We start from the raw sequence: 24,886 nt of genomic DNA, 5'->3' as shown, positions 1-24,886 counted from the left end.
ATTGAGATATGAAGCTGAAAAAAATGTTCTAGAACCAGATTGTAAAAGAAATGCCTGTTAAGCTAACCCTTTTAGAGTTAATCTTGTAAGCACCAAGGACTTATGGGAGGATTTTAAACAAAGGAACAACAGGATCAGGTATAAAGTTAAAGGTTGATAAAGATCATTTTACATAGATAACAGTAGTTATCAGTAGTATTACCTGTGGGTCAAAAAGAACACCAAGGATAAGAACAACAGTGATCATGGGGACTCTGTGTGGAACTTGGAGAGTTAGACAGAAACAAGTGGGTAAAGGGAAAATGTATAATCAAATACGCCTCTCAAAGGGATACTGGATATTCCCCCATTCAAGCAGCTACTTTGTGCTAGCCACTCAATAGCTTTTCTTGAAGCAATAATAAAGGAAGCCTTGTTCGTCATTGCAGCTGGCTAGATCTGTCCAATTTACAATTTCCCCCAAACTCAATCACTACATTTTTTCCCTCTTTTACATTAAGGACTATTGCAATTTGCATTTGATATTAGATTCAAAATTTCAAATTAAAATATGTCACTTATTTAAAGCTTTCACATTTTAATGTCAGTCTGAACTTGGTACTGTCCATTACATGTAACTATTTCATTCTGTAAAGAACAGGGGAAAAATCAGCACATAATAGAAGTTGCATCACTTATAGAAGTTATAAAAGATAAAAATATTTTTTCTTCCAAATCATTTCACATTTTCTCTACGTTTTCCATTAAAATGCACATCTTAAATTATGTCCATTTAGGGGCTTTTACATTTTAGTTGTAAACTTTTCCAATAAACTGAAAGTAAAATGTTCTTTTAAATGGGCTCTCTATCTCAAATCATTTAGACCTTTAATTGTCCTAGTATGTTGAGTTTTTAAAGGATAAGTTACAAAACAATATGTAATTTGACTAATGGTTCTCTGCTTACAAAAGTTATGATTCAGCTATCCACATTTTGTAGCTCCCTAAATTCCATGCTATGATAGTAGTATTGTTTTAATAAGGTGAGTCATGAACAGCAATGATTACTCAGTCTCTGAAGATTAAAGTAAGTGGTAAAGATTAAGGTAACGCATTTTCTCAGTTAGAGAAAAGACAGAAAATGAGAATATAATGATATCTACTTAGATTTTATTGTGGTCTAAATATCTCTTTAAGTGAAGTGGTCATTCAAGAACAACCAGCAAAAATCTTCTATATTTTGAAAGGTTTGTTGCAATTTCTGGTGGCCTAATCATACAGAAAGTGTTCTCTAAATTGACTGGTGCTTTCAATGTATAAACAGCATCACTGATCTCTACCAGGTCTGTATATCAAACTAGAAAAGAACTGGACTTCAAATCAAAGAAGAGAATGTAGCCCTAGCTGGTTTGGCTCAGTGGACAGAGCTTCAGCCTTTGGACTGAAGGGTCCCAGTTTCAGTTCTGCTCAAGGGCACATGCCAGGATTTTGGGCTCCATCCCAGTAGGGGAAGTGCAGGAGGCAGCTGATCAAAGATTCTCTCTCGTCATTGATGTTTCTATCTCTCAAACCCTCCCCCACCATCTCTGAAATAAATAAAAATATATTGAAAACAACAACAAAGAGACTGTACTTACTTGGTACCTAAGTAGACCACATGACTACCACAGCTACCCACAATAGGAAGCCAATCAACATCCTATATAATAAAAGGGTAATGTGCAAATTGACCCTAACAGCAGAACGACTGGTCGCTATGGCATGCACTGACCACCAGGAGGCAGACACTCAACGCAGGAGCTGCCCCCTGGTGGTCAGTGCACTTCCACATGGGGAGCACTGCTCAGCCAGAAGCCAGCTCATAGCTGGCCAGGGCAGCAGCGGTGGTGGGAGCCTCTCCTGCCTCTGCAGCAGTGCTAAGGATGTCCAACTAGTGCTTAGGCCCACTCCTCACTAGTCGGACTTCCCCGGAGGGCTCCTGGGCTGGCAGAGGGATGTCTGACTGCCAGCTTAGGCCCGATCCTCCAGGGAGCAGGCCTAAGCCAGCAGGTGGACATCCCCCAAGGGGTCCCGGACCACGAGAGGGCACAGGCCAGGCTGAGGGAGCTCCTGCCCACCCCGAGTGCACGAATTTTTGTGCACCGGGCCTCTAGTAAAGGTATAATATCTAAAGTCAAAGCAGTGTACACAAGGTCCTAAAGCTGTGTGCTTGGATCTGCTGCAGTAGGAAAACTAAGTGTTGACAGATTCATAGCATCTTGTACTTGTATTGACCCAAAGGCATCCAGGCACATGTCATGCCCTCAGGACAGAAACTTTGTCTACCAAGGAAAAAATCAGATCTTGGAGATTATAACCCCTGCACAAAGACTCTTCAGATACTGTTGGATCCTCTACAGATGGACTCTGCTATGTGCGTGGTGAACATAGCCATTAAATATTACTCTCAGGATTTTAATAGAAGGATCACATCTATGTAAGTATGGCTTTTTTCTCAACCCACTAGAGATACTTGAACCCACCCACCTGTAACTATTCTGAAATAGTCAAACTCCATCCACCCACAATCAGCAGAAGAGTACAAAGTGAAGTAAGCACAAGTGGCAAAAAAAAACCCTAGAAAAAGTGGTTCTTGCTAAAATGGAAGAAAACTTACAATGTTTAGATCTATGGTAACATCCAGGCAATAATGTGAAGTTTGCTATTCTTCTCTTTCACCCTCCTTCTTCCATTTCTCCCCCATTTTCTGCTGGTAAAAAAAATCAATGAACTTTAGCAGGAAGAGGTGAATATCTGAACATATCAAACTTGGAGAAAAGAGATAAAGTTGTATGGAGAACACCCAAGAAAATGAAAGAATAAGAAAAAAATGGCAATAGATCTATTCACAAAATAGTGAATAGTGGATTCCAGAGTCACAATTCTTAAAATTTTTTAGTGGAAGAAAAAAAACCATATATATATGTGTGTGTGTGTGTGTGTGTATCTATCATTCACCCCTTACTTAATGTAAGCCTCTGTAGCTATAGTTAGAGATCCACAGAATCAACTATGGGCACATTCTGTCATCTTATTTAATTACACAAGGGTTGGCAGGCAGTAAAACATTTGTAAATTATCTGGAAAATACTATGTTATATGAATGCAATATAGAAGAATGAATGTATTTTATTAGAATAGGCAACTGGTGATTGGGAAAGAGACAGAATTAGAACACCCATTCAATAGTCAGACATAATACTTATTGTTTTGACTTACAAAAGGCTTCCAATTATAACTATTTTTCAGTGTTTCTACAAATAAAGATAGAAAAATATTTATTTCTATTGAATTCCACACTAAAACCTCTATTTATGATATACATAAGAATACCTCATTACAGTTATTTTTCTATTTATAAAATGTGGAAAAGAACCAAAAAATTTAAATATGTTGAACAATCAAAACTGTCATTGGATCTACAAAAAAAATGGTTATTCATTAAAATTCATTCTGGGAATATAATTTTTGTCAGCTTTTTAACTCTTGAGAAGTTCTCATTAATCTTATAAATTATCTTAATGCAATATTTTTTAAAAATCATTTAACTACATTTTATGTATTTATTTTTAAATTTATCTTTATTGTTGAAAGTATTACAGATGAACCCATTTTTTCCTCCTTTGATTCTCCAAACCTTCCCCCTCCCCTTCACCACACTATTGTCTGTGTCCATGGGCTATGGATATATGCAGATAAGTTCTTTGGTTAATCTCCTCCCTCCCCACCCACCCCTGCCTTCCCTCTGAGATTCCTCAGTCTGTTCCATGTTTCATGTATATGTACATCATCTTATTTAAATCTTCATAACAGTACCTTTAGGTATTGATGATTATTATCTCCATTTTATAACAATATTTATTCATTTAACAATTTTTTACTAAATTTGCATTGTTCTTAGTGAAATAAACAGACAAAAATTCCTGCCCTTATGGAGCTAAAACTCTAGTGATAACCAATAAACATTATAAAGAAGTAATTTATGAAAAATGTTACAAGGTTAGAAGTACTTACAAATACTAAAAAGTGGACAAGGAAATCAGGAGTGTGGAGGTTGTTGTGTTGCAATTTTAGAGGGTGTAGTCAGGGTAGCTGACACATAAATGCCAAAATGACACATAAAAGATAACATTGATGGAGGTGAGAAAGTTAGTCTTGAGAAATAATGCTCCAGATAAAGAGAACAGCCAGCTCTGGCTGGTGTGGCTCAGTTGTTTGTCATCCCATGCACTGAAATTTTGTGGTTCGATTCCCAGTCAGGGCCCATGGCTGGGTTATGGGCTCAATCCCCAGTAGGGGCATGAAGGAAGCAGTCTATAGATGTCTTGCTATCACATCGATCTTTCCCTTTCCCTCTCCCTTCGTCTCTCTCTAAATATCAATTTTAAAAAATCTTTAAAAAGAAAACAAAAAAAAAAAAAAAAGAGAGAGAGAACAGCTAGTGCAAAGCTCCAAAAACCAAGAACTTACCTGTCATGTACAAAGAATAGCAAGTTTAGGATGAAGAGAAATAAAGTGAAAAAATGCTGGGTGAGTATAGGGGAAATGAAGTCAAAGAAGGAACGCAGGCCAATGTCTCTAGGTGATAAGTACAGTATTTTGCTTTTACTGTAAGTAAAACCAGCAACCTTTGCAGGGCTTTGAGCAGTAGATTGACATGTCTGCCTTCCATTTTCAAAGGACAATTGTAATTGCTGTGTGGAGAGCAGATTGTAGAAGGCAATGGCAGAGGCAGGGAGTCAGTTTGGAAGTTACTGCTGCAATTTAGGAGAGAGGTCATGGAGGTTTCAACAAAGGTGATAGTAGTAGAGGTGGTAAGAAGTGGTTAAATTCTGTTTATGTGTGAAGACAGTACCAACAAGGCTTGATGACATATTAGATGTGGTGTGTGAGGTAGGGAGAGGCACCGTGGATGATTCCAAGATCTTTGGGCTGAACAAATGAAGGGACAAAACTGACATATAGCCCAGCTGGCGTGGCTCAGTAGTTGAGTGTCGACCTATGAACCAGGAGGTCATGGTTTAATTCTGGGTCAGGGCATATGCCTGGGTTGAGGGCTTAATCCCCCATGTGGGGTGTGCAGGAGGCAGCCAATCAATGATTCTCTCTCATCATTGATGTTTCTCTCTCTCCCTCTCCTTTCCTCCCTGAAATCAATTAAAAAATAGAATTTTTTAAAATGATATCAATTGAGATGGGAAAACTGAGAGTAAGGTAGATTTGGGTGGGGAAAGAGAAGTTCAGTTTTGGACAAGGTAAGTGACAAATGTCAAGTAGGTGGCAATAGCAAATAATCAGTTAAACGTGTTTGGAGTTTAGGAAAGAGAACAAGGCCGGGTTATAATTTTAGGGGTTGACTGAAATGGTATTTATAGCTATGTGAATGGATGAAATCATTAAAGGGTGTGTGTAGACTGAGGAGATAACTCAGAACTGAACCACTGGGCTTTCCAACATGAAGAAGAGAGAAGGGAACAGACCAGCAAAGGAGACTGAAAAGGAGCAAACAATGAAATAGAAGTTAAATGAAGAGATATTATCCCAAAAGCCAAGGAGTGACACACTGTACAAATGCTGCTCACAGATTAGTCAAATGAGTATGGAAAATATACCATTGGATATAGTGAAAAAAGTAAGGAATATTCTGAACTGCTATATTTTAACAATATAACACATGTTAAAATATTAAAATAAGGATTACTATTTAATATGTAGCTACTATTTGTCAAGCACTGCATGAGATGCTTTACAAATGTTAGTTTTACTTTTCCCTATAATACTAAAGCAGTGATATTCAACTTTTTTTTATCTCATAGCACACATAAACTAATTACTAAAATTCTGTGGCACACCAAAAAATATATATATTTTTACTGATCTGACAAAAAATAGATATGCATCCGATTCATTCACACCAGACTATTGTTGTGTTGGCTGTTGTCATTTTTTTGACAATTTAAGGGAAAAGAGGTCAGTACCCTGACTAAATAATCAGATATTTCATGTTTTAAAAATTCTTGTAGCACACTGGTTGAAAATTGCTATCCCAAAGATAGGCAGTCTTTTTAGAGATTTGGAAACCAAAATTCAAAAACACTAAGTGACCTGTAAAAGGTCCCACAGCTAATAAATGTTAAAAGCCAAAATTGGAACTCAGGCTTACTTTGATCCTAATGCCAATCATATCTAATAAAGATGGGATATGCAAATTAACCATCACTCCATGACAAAGATGGTAGCGCCCACAGCCAATAAGGAGGGAATATGCAAATTGACACGACAAAGATGGTGTTCTGCCCCACCCCGGCCACTCTGGGCCTCTGGGCAGTGCTTGTGCACAGGCGTGGAGTGGCCAGGGCAGGGCAGGATGCCTGCTATGGGGGGGGGGAGGCCAGGGGGTGGAGGGAGCTACAGGAGGCGGCAGGGCAGAGTGAAGGCAGAAGGCGGCTCTGGCCAGAGCAAAGGCCCGGGTCCCAGGTGCCAGGTGCTGGAGGGAAGCCGGTGCCGGCAGTCAGGGGAAGGAAGGCCTATTCTTGCACGAATCTTTGTACATCGGGCCTCTAGTTCTAGTATAACATGATGTCTTCCACAATCATGGGAAGATATATTAATACTAGGAATGAGAGTAAAAATGAAAATTTAGTGGGTTTTTAAAAGCTTCTTCATAACAGATACATGTAAGGGGAAAAAAAACTATGAAGCTACAAATATGAGTTTTGTCACATTATAATTTACTTACGAAAACAGTAGCTGCCTAAAATAGGTTCCAGTCTATTCCTGCTTCACTCACCTTAAAAAAATTATTGTCCCTGGCCAGTGTAGCTCAGTTGCCAGTTCAGTTCCTATCAGGGCACATGCCCAGGTTGTGGGCTCTGACCTTGGTAGGGGGTGTGCAGAAGACATGTTTCCCTCTCACATTGATGTTTTTCTCTCTCTCCCTCTCCCTTCCTCTCTCTCTAAAAATCAGTAAAAAATCTCTTAGAAAATTATTGTCAGAATAATGGTCCTAAACCATTGTTTTCTGCATTATCAATGTAGCCAAAACCTTTCACTATTAAGTTCTCAGTCCTCAGCTTGGCACTCCAGGTATTTGATCAACTAACCTGGAGCATGTGATGGGCCTATGTTCTGACCTGAGAGACAGAATAGATACTATCTTTACTATATAGATAACATTGCCTCATGAACAAAAACTTTACAATGCAAAGGCCTTATATCTATCAAGCTGGGCTAACTGTGTTGCTTCATTAAACTCCTCTTTCTCCTATTGCCATGCTGAGACCAGCACACCTTAGGAAATCCCTCCCCCCTCCTTCCTCCATCTCTTCCTTCTATCCTTCCTTTCTTCGATAATTTTTGAGTCACTAGAGGCCCGGTGCACAAATTCGTGCACCAGTGTGGTCCCTCAGCCTGGCCTGTGGGATCGGGTTGAAACTGGCTCTCCGATATTCCCTAAGGCAGTGGTTGGCAAACTGCGGCTCGCGAGCCACATGCAGCTAGCGAGCTGCAGTTTGCCACTCTGTTGACTAATGAGTTTGCTGACCACTGGGATAGGAGCTTAATCACAAGGAACAACAACAGCCTGTAATTATTGGAATCGAGAGTCTAGGTCAGTGGTCGGCAAACTCATTAGTCAACAGAGCGGCAAACTGCCCTAAGGGGTCCTGGATTGTGAGAGGGTGCAAGCCAGGCTGAGAGACCCCACCAGTGCACGATCGGGGCCGGGAAGGGACGCGAGAGGGCTCCAGGGCATGTCTGGTTCGTCTCGCTCAGTCCCAATCAGCTGGACCCACGCAGCAAGCTAACCTACCCGTCGGAGCATCTGCCCCCTGGTGGTCAGTGCACATCATAGCGACTGGTGAACCAGTCAACTGTCTGCCCCCTGGTGGTTAGTGCACATCACAGCGAGCAGTTGAGCGGCCTTAGCATATCATTAGCATATTACCCTTTGATTGGCTGAACGGCCGACAGGACAACTGGACACTTAGCATATTAGGCTTTTATTGTATAGGATACTATGGGCCAGGCACTCTCCTAGGCACCAAAGAGATAGGATGAACTAGACAGATGAGATCTGTCCTCTCAGCCTTACATTCAAGTGGGGAAGACACACAGAAGTAACATTTTTAAAATGGTAAATTTGATGAGAAAAAGACATGGCTATTGGTGGCTTGGGAACACATAAGATTCTTAGGGGAAAAAACAGTCCTTTCTGGTGGGGAACACTTAGCATTTAGAAATCAAAGTAAATAGTTGTTTAAAATGAAGGCAGAAGCACATCAGAGGCAAATTCCGCACCCCTCACAGTATTGCCAGGAGACACAAAGTCCTTGGTTTAAGCTTATTGTACTCAATGGTCAGTGTCCTGGTTTATATAGCCCTTTTTGTTTTTTGTTTGTTTGTTTTTATGGTTATTTGTAACTTTGTTTTTTTTTATTTTTTTGGATTTTTTTTAATCTTTATTGTTGAAAGTATTACATATACCTCCCTTTTTCCCCCATTGACTCCCTCCAGCCCGCCCCCACCCCTTACCCCAGGCCTTCACCATCCCATTGTCAATGTCCATGTCCATGGGTTATGCATATATGCATACAAGGTCTTTGGTTGATTACCTCTGACCCACCCAACCTCCCTTGCCTTCCCTCTGAGTTTCCACACTCTGTTCCTTGCTTCCATGTCTCTGGATCCACTCTGTTCATCAGTTTTAATTAGAGTCCACATATGAGTGAGATCATGTGATACTTGTCTTTGACTGACTTATTTCACTTAGCATGATACTCTCCAGGTCCCTCCATGCTGTCTCAAAGGGTAAGAGATTCTTCTGTTTTACTGCTGCATAGTATTCCATGGTATAAATGTGCCACAGCTTTTTTATCCACTCGTCCACTGATGGGCACTTGAGATATATAGCCCTTTTTGAATTGAACATTGAGGTTAGTATTCAACACATTTTATGCATTTCCCTAAGTTATCCCACACTTTAATATTCCCAACATAAAATTAGAACAGGTCTTATTGAAACAAGTTTTCTAAGAGACTTTCCTTTGGTATTAAATAATTTCCAGTTAACTTGAGATTCTCAAAAAGTAAATGTATGTATATACAAATACACTTTTTGGGGGCTATAATTCTTTATTGGAGTGGTAAAGACTTAATTATAATGGCCAGGTCTATTTAATATCTGTGACTTATCTAATGATTCCAGTAAAGTTAAATTAACTCTCAATTTTCTTAATATCTTTTAGATTCCAAAAACTTGACTGAAGCTACATGATGAGGCTTTATCATATGTATTCTTTTTAGACTTTTGTAATCATAGCCATAGTAACATTATGACTAACAATAAAACTAATAAGATTGGGCTAGGAGGAGTTCTGAAAATAATAAAGGATGAATTTAGATCTACTAGGATTTGAATCTTTGAATCTAGGAAATTGAGAGAGTCAAGAAAAATGCTTAGAGCAGTAACTCACACCTTCTCTGATTACAATCTTAAGAAATTAAGGCTAATTTTAATCTTGGAAACAGGAAATAGCAATTACGTTTTTACTTACAAATATAGATGAGGTTTAGCCTCTGATGCAGTCTGTTCCAATAGGAATCATTCATCTCCCATACCACCTACATAGCTCTTGAATAGGAAAGTTAAAATAACATGGCTTACTTTAAGAGAAGTGACACTGTATGCAAAGCTAAAATCAGTTGATTCACATGTATGAGAATAAAAGAAAAGTCTATTGTGCACAAAGAGCATGTTGCAAATAGTAAACATAAAACAACTTGTGATACTGGGGACTTGCAATCATATTGAATGAAAAAAATATAATAAATATATTGAGATGTTGAAATCTCCATGTATTTGAAAAAATAATGCCCAGACCGTGTTGCTCAATGGTTTAGTGCCGACCTATTAATCAGGAGGTTACGGTTTGATTCCCTGTCAGGGCACATGCCCAGGTTGTGGGTTCAATTCCAAGTAGGGGGCGTGCAGGAAGTGGCCAATCCATGATTCTCTCTCATCATTAATATTTGTATCTCTCTCTCCCCTCGCTCTTCCTGTGAAATCAATAAAAATATAATTAAACAATAAAATAAAATGTACATCAATAAACACAAGGGGAGTATTATAATGGAAAAGGAGTATTACCTTCATTGAGTTCTTAGTCTTTTAAAAATACCATAAACTTTTTTTAAATTATAAAAGTCATGCCAGGACCAGAAAAGGAATGGATCAATTGTTTTAGAGCAGGCCTGGTGATAATGGTGAGAAGTACCTTTTTTCTTCTAAGAGAAATCTTTTAAAATACTTAGCAGTGTACATCTTTTATTGCTTTAGCAATTAGTAAATTGCTCATTCTAGTGCTTGCATTTAGCATCCGGAAGATAGATAATCTGGGATTATTTGCTGAACTGAATTGAATTGATTATCTAGTCAAAAGCCAGGTCAAGTGAGGGGGTAAATAGTCAAAGTGGTTGTTTATTGATGTGAATATCAGTTAATGGATAATTAGTTGAGTTATAATAGAGAGATTTTATATATCTGCAAAGAGGTGTACGAAGTTCATTCCTATTCAAATTTTCTATGATTTAATGAGCGGTTTCCCATTTAGACACAGCCACTAGTTCTAAAAATTACTGCCACTATTGGTCTCAGTGTATTCAACTTGATTGAATATCTTTACAGGAAATAAAAAACAGAAGGTACTCCCTGTCACCTCACTAGAGCTGAAGAAAGCATTTAAAAATTGAAAGTAATGGCACTTCCCTCACATTAAGGAAATAAATTAATATTTTTACATAATATTAAAAGTGAATGGTGTTATATGAAACACTTCCTTTTCAGTGAAAATTGAACTCTAGGATATATTCTTTCAATTATTTCAAATTCATCATATTCAAAACTAGACCCCCACTAATCCAAATCACAGACTGACTGATGCTAATAATGAAACACTGCTTTCACTCTGTCTGTTATGTACCAGTAAATTACATTCAGCTCATTCCATTGCCACTCAGTTTAAGTCTTGCCTTCTGCCAACATTCACTATCCCTTTATAGCCTTGTCCCACACAATCCAAATAATTGTCTTATTATCTTTGGAATTCAGAGAACTTATCCCTGAGCTACTCTGCTCAATTTCCTTGCCCCTTCCCTGACCTCCCACCAATTCCTCCTCTTAACATTGGAAACAAGCACATAAACCACTGAACAAAAATGGGTCCTATGTAAACACTCAGGGCCTCGATTTTCAACTCTTTCCTTTCTTCCTATGGAAGTCCAAGGCACAAAGGAGATGCTCATTAAATATTGATGGTCTGTATTTCTCAGAAAACCATTCTCTGAAATTTAACTACATTGAACAAGGCTTTGTACTCAATAATATTTATTTTCTTTACCCCTTTAAACAAATATTTAAGATTAGCCAGTATTACCTAAGTAATTCCTATGGTATTATTGCAGCATGCCTCACGGGACAAAGGAATACAATGTCCTCGTCAGAGCTTCCAAATACCTCTTTTCCCCTCTTTCTGGACCAGGTATTCATCCTGTAGCTGAGGACTCACAGCTGAGTCCTTCACTGGAAACTACCACCAGAAGCTGCAGGAAAGTTTCTTGCTCTAGATTATACCCCCTCCCCCATGGTAGCGCACAGCCAGTGACTACCTGATGTGGGAATAGAAAACCTCCACTTGTGACTCAATTTTAGACAAATTTGAAGGACCAGTAGGATCTGCTAAATCCTCAGTGGCAACCATATTTCAATCAGTTTCTTCCTCTGCCTTGGAAGCAGCTAAACCTTCTATTTCCAGGGAACCCAATAGAACACATCTGTCTTCCCTACTAAACCAAAGGCTTGTGATGGCAAGAACTGTATTTAACACCTTCAGCCTGTATTAAGCACGATCCTTACAATAGATGGGGCCCTCAAATAGCAGTTCTTTTTAAAATGTGTTTATTTTAGAGAGATAGAAAGAGAGCGAGCAAGAGAGAGAGAGATCCGCTGCCTCCTGCACACCCCCTGCTTGGCATCAAGCCCACACCCGGGTATGTGCCCTGACCAGGAATCAAAACTGGTGACCTCTTGGTACATGGGACAATACCCAACCAACTGAGTCACACCAGCCAGTCAGGGGTCCTCAAACTTTTTAAACAGGGGGCCAGTTCACTGTCCCTCAGACCGTTGGAGGGCCGGACTATAGTTAAAAAAAAAAAATGAACAAATTCCTATGCGCACTGCGGGCCTGGGACAAGTCGGCTGCTAAGCAGGACAGGCAGCGGCACCCAGCGGGCCAGATAAATGTCCTCGGCGGGCCGCATGTGGCCCGCGGGCCGTAGTTTGAGGACGCCTGGATAGTATTTCTTATTCATTCACATGAAGTTAATCAATTAACGTGCACATTGGAAGGAGTGATTCTGCCAATTTAATAGGATCAAAGGACAGTGCTTACCAAGGGCAAGCATAAGACATAGTTGCTGAACAGTAATCATCTGATTATTGTGGCAGTCCCAGAATTTCAGCATTGGAGGGTCTTAGCCTGTGCCATGTAGTTGAAAAGGGCTTCAAACTTGAAAGTTGAAGCTGAGTTGGTAGGACACTTTGAAGAATATTGAGGAAAGCATCCAATATCCATAATAAAGTGTGGTAGGAAGAGGAAGGGAATACTGACAGACTGAGAGGATTCTGCTGATGCCCTCCCAAGGAGCAGCATAGTGCACCCACTGATCTCAAACATTTTTTTAAAGTACAAATTCCTTTGGCTCCATTCCACCATTGAATCAAAATCCTCAGGGCTGTTTTACCAACAACTAGACTATGTTACTTGTTCTTTCAGCTGACTCCTAATGATCATGCATGTAATATTTAGCTTGTGCCTAAGCAAATTGAATTCCTTTTCATTTTATTTTCCATGTTTGGCCATTTCCCAACTTACTAGAATTTTCAATATGTAGTCAGAAATAGTATAAAAAAACACCCCAATCTCTACTGGTTTCTTTTCTTCTACTTATTAGAAGTTTATGTAAAATATTTGATAAGGAAAATAATTTAAACACGGGTAAATGAGGGTTTTTTAGGGGGTTAACTTTGTGATTTCCATCTACAATTCAAAATTGTTATAATTACTGGTAGAAGACTTAACACTTACCAGGAATAAATCTATAATATACTCTAAAGCATTATTCGTTTTCCACATGATCTTAATACAAAGTCATTTTGGAATTTATATTTCCACCTTGCCATTACATTATATAAAAGATTTTTCTTTTTCCCCCCAAGCTGCCTTTTCCAACTTCTCCTTCCTCCCAAATGAATTGCCACTTTTGGGTCACTTTGCTGTTGCCATCACTGTAAAGAAAGAAAATTTAAACATCCTCATTGAAGAGTTACATTTAAACCACAGCATGGATGGGTGGCAACTTTTACTACTACTAAGCAAAGATAGTTGGAATGGATATGTCCTGTTAAAGAATGCGTCCTGCTTTAAAGAAACACAATAGTTATTTTTTTCAATTCTTTTTTCTTTACATTTATCTTTATTTTTTAAAGTATTGTAGATGTCCCCTTTGTTTGTTTGTGTGTGTTTTTTTTCCCATTGACCCCTTCTACCCTGAACCCAACCACCCCTCCCAGGCCTTCACCACTCTATTGTCTGTGTCCATGGGCTATGCATATATGCATATAAGTTCCCCGGTTAATCACTTCCCACCCCCCATCCCCACCCCTGCTTTCTCTCTGAAATTCATCAGTCTGTTCCATGCTTCTATGTCTCTGGATCTATTTTATTCATTAGCTTATTTTGTTCATTAGATTCCACATATGAATGGAGAGTATTATGCTAAGCAAAATAAGCCAGCCAGAGAAAGAAAAGTATCACAATAGTTCATTTTAAACTTTGGCCTCTGTATTTACCTAGCACTGGCAACAGTGCTTTAGTCTTAGAAAAGAGAAAAGAAGAAAGGAAATGAAGAGAGCCCGTGATGGCTGTTTGAGAACAGGAGTAAAACATGAAGAAATAGGGAGTGAAGATGGGATTCAGGAGTCCTTGGGAAATTCAGAAAACTAGGAATGAAAGGTACCCTGGAGATAGACTCATAATTTATTCTTATTGTTCCTAAAGCATAAATATGAGTAGGTTGTAACATGTTCTGTTTTCCTTATGCTCATGAAACCCCCTTCCATTGGCTCCTGCCTGCCTGACCTGGAGACTTGGGGCTCCAGCCTCATCGTCTTCCCATACCCCATTCTCTGCATCCCATACCCCATTCTCTGCATCCCATACCCCATTCTCTGGGGAAAGCAGAACATCAGCTCCTCTCTAAGCATGCTCTCTTTGCTCCCACTTACAGTATCTTTGTTCTTGATCTCCCCATCTACCTGGAATGTTATATCTTCTCCACACCGGTGTGAAACCCTGCAAAGTTTATTGTAAACCTCACCTCCTTTAACAAGCCTTTCTAATACTTCTAAGTGTTCTGACCCTTCCTTGAGCCTGCACTATACCTCCTAGAAGTACTCATAGTAGACTATCTTGAATTACAGGGAGAGCTTGGAAGATAGGTCACTGGTGGGGCCTCCTTGCCTTTTCTGTACTGACCTCTTTCCCAGTAGCTTTGTATCCTCCTACCTGCAGAGAACTCAATGTGATTTTTTTATTACCTCATACCCAAGACTAACCATCGTTAGGCCTAGACATGTGACATCACTCACCTCTATATCCTTTGCAGGCCCTCTTCTAGTACCCTGCACACCAAAGGCCCTCAAATTCCTAAGGTGGGAGTGGAATGAAGGAAGGGAGAATGAGCAGAAGAAGAAGCAAGTGGAAGGAGAGAGAGAGAGGGAGGGAGGGAGGGAATAAAGAAGGGCCAACCATTTTTTTCTCCCTCAGTCTATTTATAGGTTACAAATTACCTAATATTAATCCTCTCTCCTTTATTACTCAATTTTCCTTTTTTACTTTCCTAAATCAGCAGTTTTGGGTCTCAGTTTACAATGCAGCACAGATTGGGTGAACACTGATCTAAAACTGATCTGCTGTTGCAAAATGCTTAAGCATTTGGTCATGTAAGAGTGATGTCCTAATGACCTACTATATCCACACACAGTGCTGGGCTCTGGAAATACAAAATAGACAGGCATTGGCCTCCTAGAGCTAAGCATTGAGCACTCACTCCTTGGGATGAGCATACCCGCTGACATGAGCAGCTTGCTCTGTGACTGTTATTATGGGCCCTGGAGGAGAACCCCGACAAGGGAAAGCAGCAGAGTCCACAACCCCTAGAGACCCCTTGAATGCATTTACACTGCACACTGTGGAGCTGGGAGTCTCTTGGGTGCCATTCAGGACTTGTGTCATGGTGAGAACAATTAGGGGCTTTACGGGGGGTATTGGAAAGCCAAGCACTGAGAGCCACCTGATTCATTTGTTACATTCAAATTTTCTCCCTTGGCCCCATGAAGCTTTGTTTACACAAAATACCATTCTAAGTCTCTCAGTTTTCCATCTTTACTGCTGTGTTTAGCTCCCCTGACTGTGTTCCTTCTGAAATAAAGTTAGCAGAAACGCTGGGAGCATTACATTCATAGTCAGTGTCACTTCTTCAAATAGGTGTGTTAGGCAGCTGTCTGCACAATAAGATTGGAGGGCACTACCAGAATAAAAGTATATCCTCCACAACCCCTGTCCACCTTATCATAAAAAATGCAGTCTACTGAAGCTATTTTCCCTGGGTCAGAAAAAAAATTTAATGGCATATTTTCTCCAAATTTCAAAGCAGGGAAGCATACTATTTTAAACTTTTCACTTAGCATATTAACAGTGATTCATATGTTAAACATCTTGATAAAAATCATACACACGCACGTGCACACACACACACACACACACACACACACACAATTGTATCTCCTTCATTTAGTAGCTGTGTGATGGTAACTTGCCAAACATTATAAAAATAATACTGTCTTCATTATTCCCGCTTTGGTTCATTATTGTCTACTTAAGCAGAGTAACCCTGTTGATGAAGAAGTGAAATAGGAAATCCAGCCAAAACCGGTTTGGCTCAGTGGATAGAGCATCAGCCTGTGGACTGAAAGGTCCCAGGTTCGATTCCGGTCAAGGGCATGTAACTTGGTTGCGGGCACATCCCCAGTGGGAGGTGAGCAGGAGGCAGCTGGTCGATGTTTCTCTCTCATCGATGTTTCTGACTATCACTCTTCCTTCCTCTCTGTAAAAAATCAATAAAATATATTAAAAAAAAAAGAAATAGGAAATCCCATTTCTTCAGAGTGGGATAAAATGTAGCTAAAAGATATTTTGGTAAAACCCATTGGTGAATGTACTTAGGAAGCAAGAAGGCAGCATACAACTGAGACAGTGATGGCAGTCCTAAATGCCACGGATGTCCAGGGTGGATATGCAGGAAAATCAAGCAGAAGGAGAGGCTCCAAAGAAGTTCAGATCCCTGCAGGTGGGGAGATACAAAGCTACTGGGGAAGAGAACAGTACAGAAAAGGCAAGAAGGCCCACCAGTGACCTCTTTTCCCAGCTCTCCCTGTATTGTGTCTCCAGAGATCAAATGAGGTCAAGAAGGGCACAGTGTACTTAAAATAAAAAGTCCACCAATTCTGAGTGGGTGTGCCATGTGAGTGATCATAACTCAATAAAGTGAGAGGCCAAAGGATTAGATGCACTAAAATTAGCCTGAACAAGAACAATTGCTATGTAGCTAAAATACTTAACTGAGATATGTATCATATCAAGAAACAGGAATTATGTATCATGGGAGAGTCAACAAATTGTGGGATCTCACAAATGTAATTTCATTCTTCTCGTCCAAAATTTCCCTGGGGGCTAAATTTACACCATGGGACATCCTTTATTCTACACTGTATGTAATTTCTTTACATTTTTATGAGGCCACTGTAATCACCTCTGGCTATATTTATAATTAATTTTCATTCTGACAGCAATAAGAATAACACTTATTTTATCTTTTAAAGTGCAATTATTTTGCAATATCAAACAATTTTATGTCATAATATTTGAATTCTAAAATTTGAATGTGAATTTTCTTGTGTTGGAACTTTGAATGTATGTTCATAGCAAGTTAGATACTCTATTCTTCCAAAATCCAGCTTCTTGGATCCACATTCTACCACCATAAGCACTTGCCTTTCATTTTGTATTTAAGATAAACATGATTCATGTACATATGCAATGCAAGTATTTTGGCTGTAGATATATAGGCCTTTTATTTACTAAGATTGCAGGAGTTACTCCAAGGGGTCTAGAATCTTTCTATGTAGATAAATAATGTATTTTAAAGATGTAAGTAGACCCTGTTGTGACTATTTACAGTCAAATTAATTTTAAAGAATTATTATGTCCATAATAATTTTTTTATTATTCATTTTCTCAATCAACTGATACTGAAAGAACAACTATGGTTAAGTGGTCTTCCAATTTTTTTAATTTAAAAGGGGAACTTTATACCAGAAAATGATGAAGAGCACTATACTAAGCCACAATTGTATTACATATAAATGTTGATAGGGTAAGAACCTACCAATTAAATCACTTTGATCATACCATGAGAAAATAAACCACTGTGAATAATTTTATGATTATTCATACAGTGATTTATTATAATTATAATTCACATAATTAACAAACACATTGAAAGAATGAAGGCCTATAATTATATGATCACAATGCACAGTCCATTTCATTTTTTTTGGTGAGTCCAAACTCCACACACAGCTTCCTGACTTAGGAAGTTATTAAAAAATACAAAAATTTTAAATATATATTCTTAAACATGCAGCCCTTATATGAATAAAATAATTCATTTAGTACCATTTATTGTATTTTATATATATACTACATAGTAACTATAACATACCCTTGGAATAGCCTGTTATGAAAAATATTACTTTTAATGTTTTCATATGAAAACAGGAAAGATCAGATTTTCAAAAGCAAAATATTAAAGTGCTTTGCTTTCTCCCTCTGCTTTATCCACAGTTCACAGCTTGGCAGTTACAGATAGTGTGATAAGAAAGCAGCACCAGGCCGGTCAGTCATCCCTTCTCTAAAGCTAAAAGCCTTAGAAGTCTTCAAGTTTGGGCACCTGAATATTGTTTCTAAACAGAGGAACCAAAAGACATTTCAATTAAGGATCTTTCATTGTAAGCCAGTGGCCAGGGTAAGCAGCAAGGGTATGTCCATCGAGCCATGTGGTTGGCTTGTAATGGAACTCTATCTGCAGTGTAAAATACTCCAGGGTGGCATTCTCTGGGTGAAAATTAAAAGCATAGTTGTAAGATGATTAGCAGAATTTGTCAAATAAACAAGCCTGTCTACATTCCTACAATATTCTTTAGTAAATCTGCTAGAGCAAATCTAAAGCATTCCCATGCGACAGAAGGCATATGCATTTTTAAAATATAGGAAACCAAGAAAATGCTTGCTATTTAAAAGCATCAGGGAAGTCACATAAATAGGCATGATCAAATTCATCTGGAACAGAGAAATATTGGGGATTCTTAAGGTAAAAAGCAAGGTACTGGGAATTTAGGAAAAAGAGATGCTCTATAGCAGGAAAGTTCTTTAAGTCCATCTATACCTACTTTTATTTACAGCAATAATGTTCCCCTTTCCAATTCTACCCTAACTAAAATATAAAAGCTTCCTTTTTTCACATGATTATCCAGTCACCTAAAAACATATATGGAAGGTCATATCACTAGTTATATCCTTCTCACATGTGGAAATGTATTTATGTTAAGACACAAGAACATTAAAGAAATGCAGTGATAATAGTGACACATGGGGGATTGCTTCCCCCTAAAGAACCTTAGCAATTATTGCAACTAGCACATTCCAAAACAGATTATCTTTATATATTTATGTCCTCTATTATGCTTAGTATTCAAACCCTTTATACTTTTTTTAAATAAACTGACAAATGAGAGTAGCTCTTTTGGTCAACTGACCCATTTTAAGTGGTAGAATCAAGTTTGTTTGTGAACAGTTGTGTACTCTTGTTACCCCAAACAAAAACACCTAAGTGCTCAGGAGCAGTTAAAAAGAAAAGCAATCAGCTTAAAACATTCTCAACACAAAGCCCTTTGTTACCATTCCTTAAATACTATTCAAAAGCAACTGTTTTGGGGTTTTTTTTCAGTTACTTAAGACAACTATATTCCCATCTGAGTACTGCTGAAAAAAACTGAGTACTGACTGAAAGTTAGCAATCAAACCTTGGAATTTGTCTGTGTTGCTTACTCACTGAACAGCTGTAACTATACTAGAAAGCTAACTGTAACCAGTATTAGAAAGTGACTATAAAGATTTACAATAAGGGTGAGAGAAAATGCACTGTTACATTCATCCGACTTTGGGGAACCCTTAATAATAATAATTCCATATATCTCGAAGGCATAGCGTGATGGTAAGCACTTAGACACACATCTTGTCTCTTTATTGCAACATGTAACTGTTGTATCTTTTAATGATTTTTTGAAGGCAGAGAGGTAAAATGCAAGGTCAGAAGTCACAAGGCTTGTAACTGACAGAGCCTGCAGTGCTTGGCAGGCCCTCTGACTCAGCCCCGAATTCTCCAATGCCTGATGTCTCAGAGAGCTGAACTCCTTCCTCTTTGAGATTCCTGATATAACTAATGGAAATAGGATTGGAATTTAATAAGAAAAATGCTGACACTGCCTTATCTATAGCTGCCCAAATGGTGCCATTATAATTATGCTTTTTAAGTTGAGTATTACCAGAAAACTTGCTACTTTTAAGTCTTACTAATCAACACTTGGGTGCTCTGGTTGCCACAGATTATAGAGTAGTCTGCTTTATAAAAATACGAGATTTGCCAAACACCAAAGATTATATTGTTGCAAGGCAAAGTAGATCCCAAACCCTTCAGGGTATGACAGATGAAAAGATTCTGAAATATAAATCTTAAATTAATGCTAAAAGTTCAGTTGTTCTTAAAAATGTTTTTATCTATTTGTCATTTTAATAATATTATTTGTTCACATATGTTGCAAACATAGTAAAATTTCCTTTTAAAATTTTCTCTAGTTTTAGGAATACTGTGATTACTTGTCAGCTAAATCTGATTTTGCTAAAGCAACTGGTCAGGAAACAACATTAATATTTTCTATATTTATAAATGGGATTTCTTGTATTTTCCCAAATATTTCCTAATCTACCTACATAACCTGGGCTGACAAAATGGCAATAAACTAGAGAAATAGATATTCTATTTTAAATTATTCACTCTCTTCATGTTTAAGTGCTTTCCTATTAAAGCAAAGCTTTTTATTATTGATTTGTAGGATACCTAAGAAAAATGCCATAACCTGCCTCAGTTACATAATCCTCTCCAAAAGAAAGTAACAGGTTATAAAGTGCTATTAAAATGATTGAAACTATCTTTCCTAATGTGAATATATGCAGTCTTCAATTAAAAGGATAACAATGATATGTGTATTTATGTTTCACGGTCATTGTCATTTTTAGAGACTTCTTTTCCTTTCTAATATTATTTCTATCCTCTACTGAGCTTATAAAGCCTCTAGAATATGCCATTTTGGTAACATGCATGTGATTTATGCCAGAAAACAACTGAGAATGTCATTTATAAAATATTAAAATAAAGAGTGCAGGGAAAAATCATTGCAGACTCTTCGGCACATAGTTGAAGACAAACAGCATGGAAGCAGCTGTAGTGTTACCCTGACCCCTGAAGGAAGGAATCAGGAGTTAACTTCACTTCCAATTTCCTACACAATATGAACACCAACCTCCAAATCCACTGGCACAACATATCAGTGTTTGGGGCATGTCCTGCAGAAATAAGAAAGTCATCTCAAATATCAGAGCTCAAATTTTCATTCCACCATTCCACCATTCTGATTTGGGGTGAGCAGATCTTTTCAAAGTTACTTAGTGGATATCTAGATCCTGCACTTTACTCCATAGGAAAAAAACGAAAGAATCATTTCATCTCCATGATTTAAAAAAAAAAAAGTAATTTAGCCTTTTTTTGTAAAATAAATGTAAAGGGAAATAGGAAATCGCACAACTAGGTGAGAAGAGAAAATTATTTAATTCAACAGGGGTTAGGATTTTAGCAGGAGTTTCATTATGAGGGAATATATAATCCATTAAGGAAAAAACAGATCCTAAAACAGTAGAAGGCCAAAAGGAGCTTATGTGTGTCTTCTTTTAAAGAAAATCACAGCTCCAAATAAAACATCAGAGAAAATGACATTTTATTCTGCAGTATTCCTTTCTCTGTACAGGGAGCACAGTACATTTATCTCATTTCATGGTAAAAGTCACAGACAGCTGCAACATGTCCTTTAAGCCAGTCAATAAGTAAAACTTGAAAATGGATTGCTCTTTATTCTGGGATTTGTTTTAAAAATGAATTCATTGCCATTCATTTTTTTAATTTAACAGGATATCATTACATTTGAAGGTTTTTACTTCTCTTTCCCCAGAGGGTTAAAATGGCCCAGAAACGGGTTGTCAAGGCAAAGATAAAGGTACCAAACACTCATTTCTAATACACTGTGGAGGCAATCATTTTTATTAAGGGAACCACAAGACTGAAATATGCATCAAGCTCTAGCAGGAAAAATGCAAGCAAGGACCCCAAATAGTCATTCTGTTCAGCCTTCATCTCAATAGATTTAACTTTCTTCTCAGTTGGGGTCACATATTTCAATCATTGGGCACAGAACTATGACCTTGGCTGGGATCATCAGTCCGGATTACTCAATGGGGCACTTGTGAAACATTGCGGACTCTCATTTTTGACTCTCCACGGGTGTGGCTAAAATTGTTCCTGTCCAGCCATAAAGCTTACATGATCGGTTGTCCCTCAGAAACTCACTGTGAGAAAACTCATGCTAAATTCGCCACAGAGATCAGGGTTTACAGGACCATTGGAGCTAATCTCAGTCCGCCCTCCTCCTCCTCTGTTAACTGTTACAAGCCCTCAAAAGTTAACAGGGTGATGGAGCCTCTCTCTATACAATCATTTTATCTCACTATCGTTGACTGAAGCTCACTGATGTAATGAAGTTACATAATCACTGATTATGCACGACTTCCATCCATCTTCCTACATATCCACATATCTTCTTTCTTTCCCTTCAGATGAATCTACCCGGTGAGATTTATAACACATGTAAATGCTCCATTCTCTCATCATAGGTACTGAATATTGCACTTTAGCATTGCAGTACGGTGCACTGAACCATGTCATCAATATTGATTTTTTTATCCCATTTCCTAGGCAGAATATGTTTAAGCATCCTTCATGCTCTCGTCTCTAACTTTTTACTGGAAGGGTAAAATAGATGTGGCAGATAGGACGCATCCTCAACTTAAGGTTAAGGGAAGTGTGTAATTGCCTGCATATCCAAAGCTAGCTAGCTGCATTGCAATAAAAGGATGCTTGCTGGTTCCAGACCTTCGACTCCTCTGCACGTGGGTCACAGCTTCAGTTTTTAGGGTATTGGATAAGTAATTATATTATGGGCAATTGAACTTGAGGGGGAAAAAAGAATTACTGTGACATTTGAAATGATATTGCACTATTCTTTTCTCTTTTTTGGTCATTATTTTCAGCTTTTTCTTTTCTTTTTCATTCTGAATGATAATCCAGTGGACAAAAAAGTAGCCTAGGGCACTTAATAATTTCCAATAATCACAACCTAGAGAACAAATTAACAATGATTATCATCTTAAAGTTTAAGAACTTGACAAGTGGGATGTCCCTGTCCCATTGCGGCTGTGAAATGCAGCAGAATGCTGCACTGAGTTGAAAACATCTTTCTTTAAATAAATAAAAAGTAGCTCGTTTCATTTGAAACAGGGCTCTTCAGTAACTGTTCCTTACACTACTGCTACCTCTTCCAGAACACAGGAGCCACAAATATTGCATCCAAACAAAAGAGTGACTACCCAAAATTAATTCAAGACACTCTTCCATATAAAAATAATTGGAGGTGGGGAGTGATGCTCTGATTTATTTTTAATTGCACTCAGAATACACACACACACACACACACACACACACAGGCACAGGCACAGGCACAGGCACACACACCAACACACCCAACTGCAGTTATTCCATTCAGTGCCAATAACGGCCACATCACAGCCATGAGTGCGATGCAGCAATCATCCAAGTCACCCATTCCCATTACAAACGCCCAAGTTTGCTCACGCCACTGATGGATTTGCATATATAAAATGACCTTACCCACAACAGTCTTCCAAATTTTTCTCCTCTGGAATCAGTCGGTAAGGTAATTGCTGGTCATCACAATGCGTATTCAGAAAAATCCACGTTTTACTCCCGTGTTCTTTTTCTTGTTTTGCTAGCAATTAATATCATGAACAAGATACCCATTCACAAATGCCAAGTTCACCATAAAAGCAGATAATTCCATACAGCTCTTCCCTACAAGACTGCCTCCAGTTAGTTCTCAAAGTGCCCGATTGTTTGGTGAAGATACAATCCAGGTGCAGAGGAGGGGGGTGGAAGGAAGACTAGGAGAAAAAAAGAAGAGGCAAATAGAAAAGGAGAGACTGAGAGAGGAGAGAGCAGAAAAAGAGGAAGAAATTAGAAGAAAAAAAAAAGGAAGGAAGGAAGGAAAAAGGCCAGTAAGTAAGGAAGTCTGTGAGCTCTATTTCAGGAACCAGAGTCTTGCTTGCAAATCTTTCGAATACATGTAGCCTCTCAGATCTTCTTGGTCCCCAAGTAAAATTTCCAGGTCCGGGATGCAGCCATAAGAAAGAATCCTATGTATATTTCACAAGTATCCTGCAATAACAGATCCAACGGGGTTTTCCTTGTACAGTACTGCTATGTGAAAGCACACAACCCCTGCTGTTTGGGAAGGTGTCTCCTGGGTCCTAGCTCTCTTCAGCAGCCCCCAAAAAATGATTTTTTGAAAAGAGTGGAGGGGGAAAAAGCAGCTTTGCGTTTGCCTTGAGTAATGCTAATCCTGAGAAAAAAAGACAAGCAAACCACGAATACCACAAGATCTTGATAAATAGCCACAATCCACTCAGAATATCCCAGGGAAGAAGGAGCGAAAACAAGAAAGAGAAACTGCAATGCATAAATGATTCCAGTGTTTCTACAAGATCGGTTCATTTGATTGAATGCATTCTCTGGTTTGCTGCAAGTCATAAAGAGGATAGTGTTACTGCCACCCAATGGATATTTTAGTACTAGCCAATCCACAGAATGCCATCGATTTTCAAGTTTTAGTTTTCAGAAGATTGAAGAGGAAGGAGAGTAGCCTGGGAATCTTTTGGAAAGGACCCTGAGAGGGCTCAAATGAGAATCTGTCCTTCCTGGCAAATGTGGATCAGCAAATGTGGACGCTCCCAGTCTTGTGCTAGCCACCTTAAAATTACGGTTCCATTTGTCTGGGAAGCAGAAAGGTACGGAGAGCGATGCCTAAACTGACACGCTCATAAGAACCTCCTTTTCATCTTTTAGAGCAGAGATGTTATTGCGTGCGATCTCCATCTCTCTCTCTCTCTCTCTCTCTCTCTCTCTCTCTCTCTCTCTCTCACACACACACACACACACACACACACACACACACACACACACACGCCCATTCTCAATTTCACTTTAAACTGGATTTCAAAAAGAGAGAGAGAGAGAGAGAGAGAGAGAGAGAGAGAGAGAGAGAGAGAGAGAGAGATGGTGGTGGGGGCTGATCCAAACCTCAGGTGGCAAGGTGATAATTGTTTCCAAGGGGCAGTTTTGCAGAGTGCTTTTGTCCCTATTGGTATGTAAAACTGTGAGTCCCTCAGGT

At 38.7% G+C, this 24,886-nt stretch overlaps 1 protein-coding gene across 1 annotated transcript in view; it reads right to left on the bottom strand.

Moving 5' to 3' along the window:
• Positions 1 to 23,878, bottom strand: part of IL1RAPL1 (interleukin 1 receptor accessory protein like 1) — a 1,468,096-nt gene extending 1,444,218 nt beyond the window's left edge. Inside the window, exon 1 of the mRNA XM_080653955.1 lies at positions 23,311 to 23,878. The gene's annotated coding sequence lies outside the window, so the exon portion shown is untranslated. The remainder of the gene's footprint in view (positions 1 to 23,310) is intronic.
• Positions 23,879 to 24,886: the final 1,008 nt, after the last annotated feature.

This window comes from Plecotus auritus, assembly GCF_963455305.1.
Source record: "Plecotus auritus genome assembly, chromosome: X".
NCBI classification, from domain to species: Eukaryota; Metazoa; Chordata; class Mammalia; order Chiroptera; family Vespertilionidae; genus Plecotus; species Plecotus auritus.
This window is presented reverse-complemented; position numbering and strand designations above follow the sequence as displayed.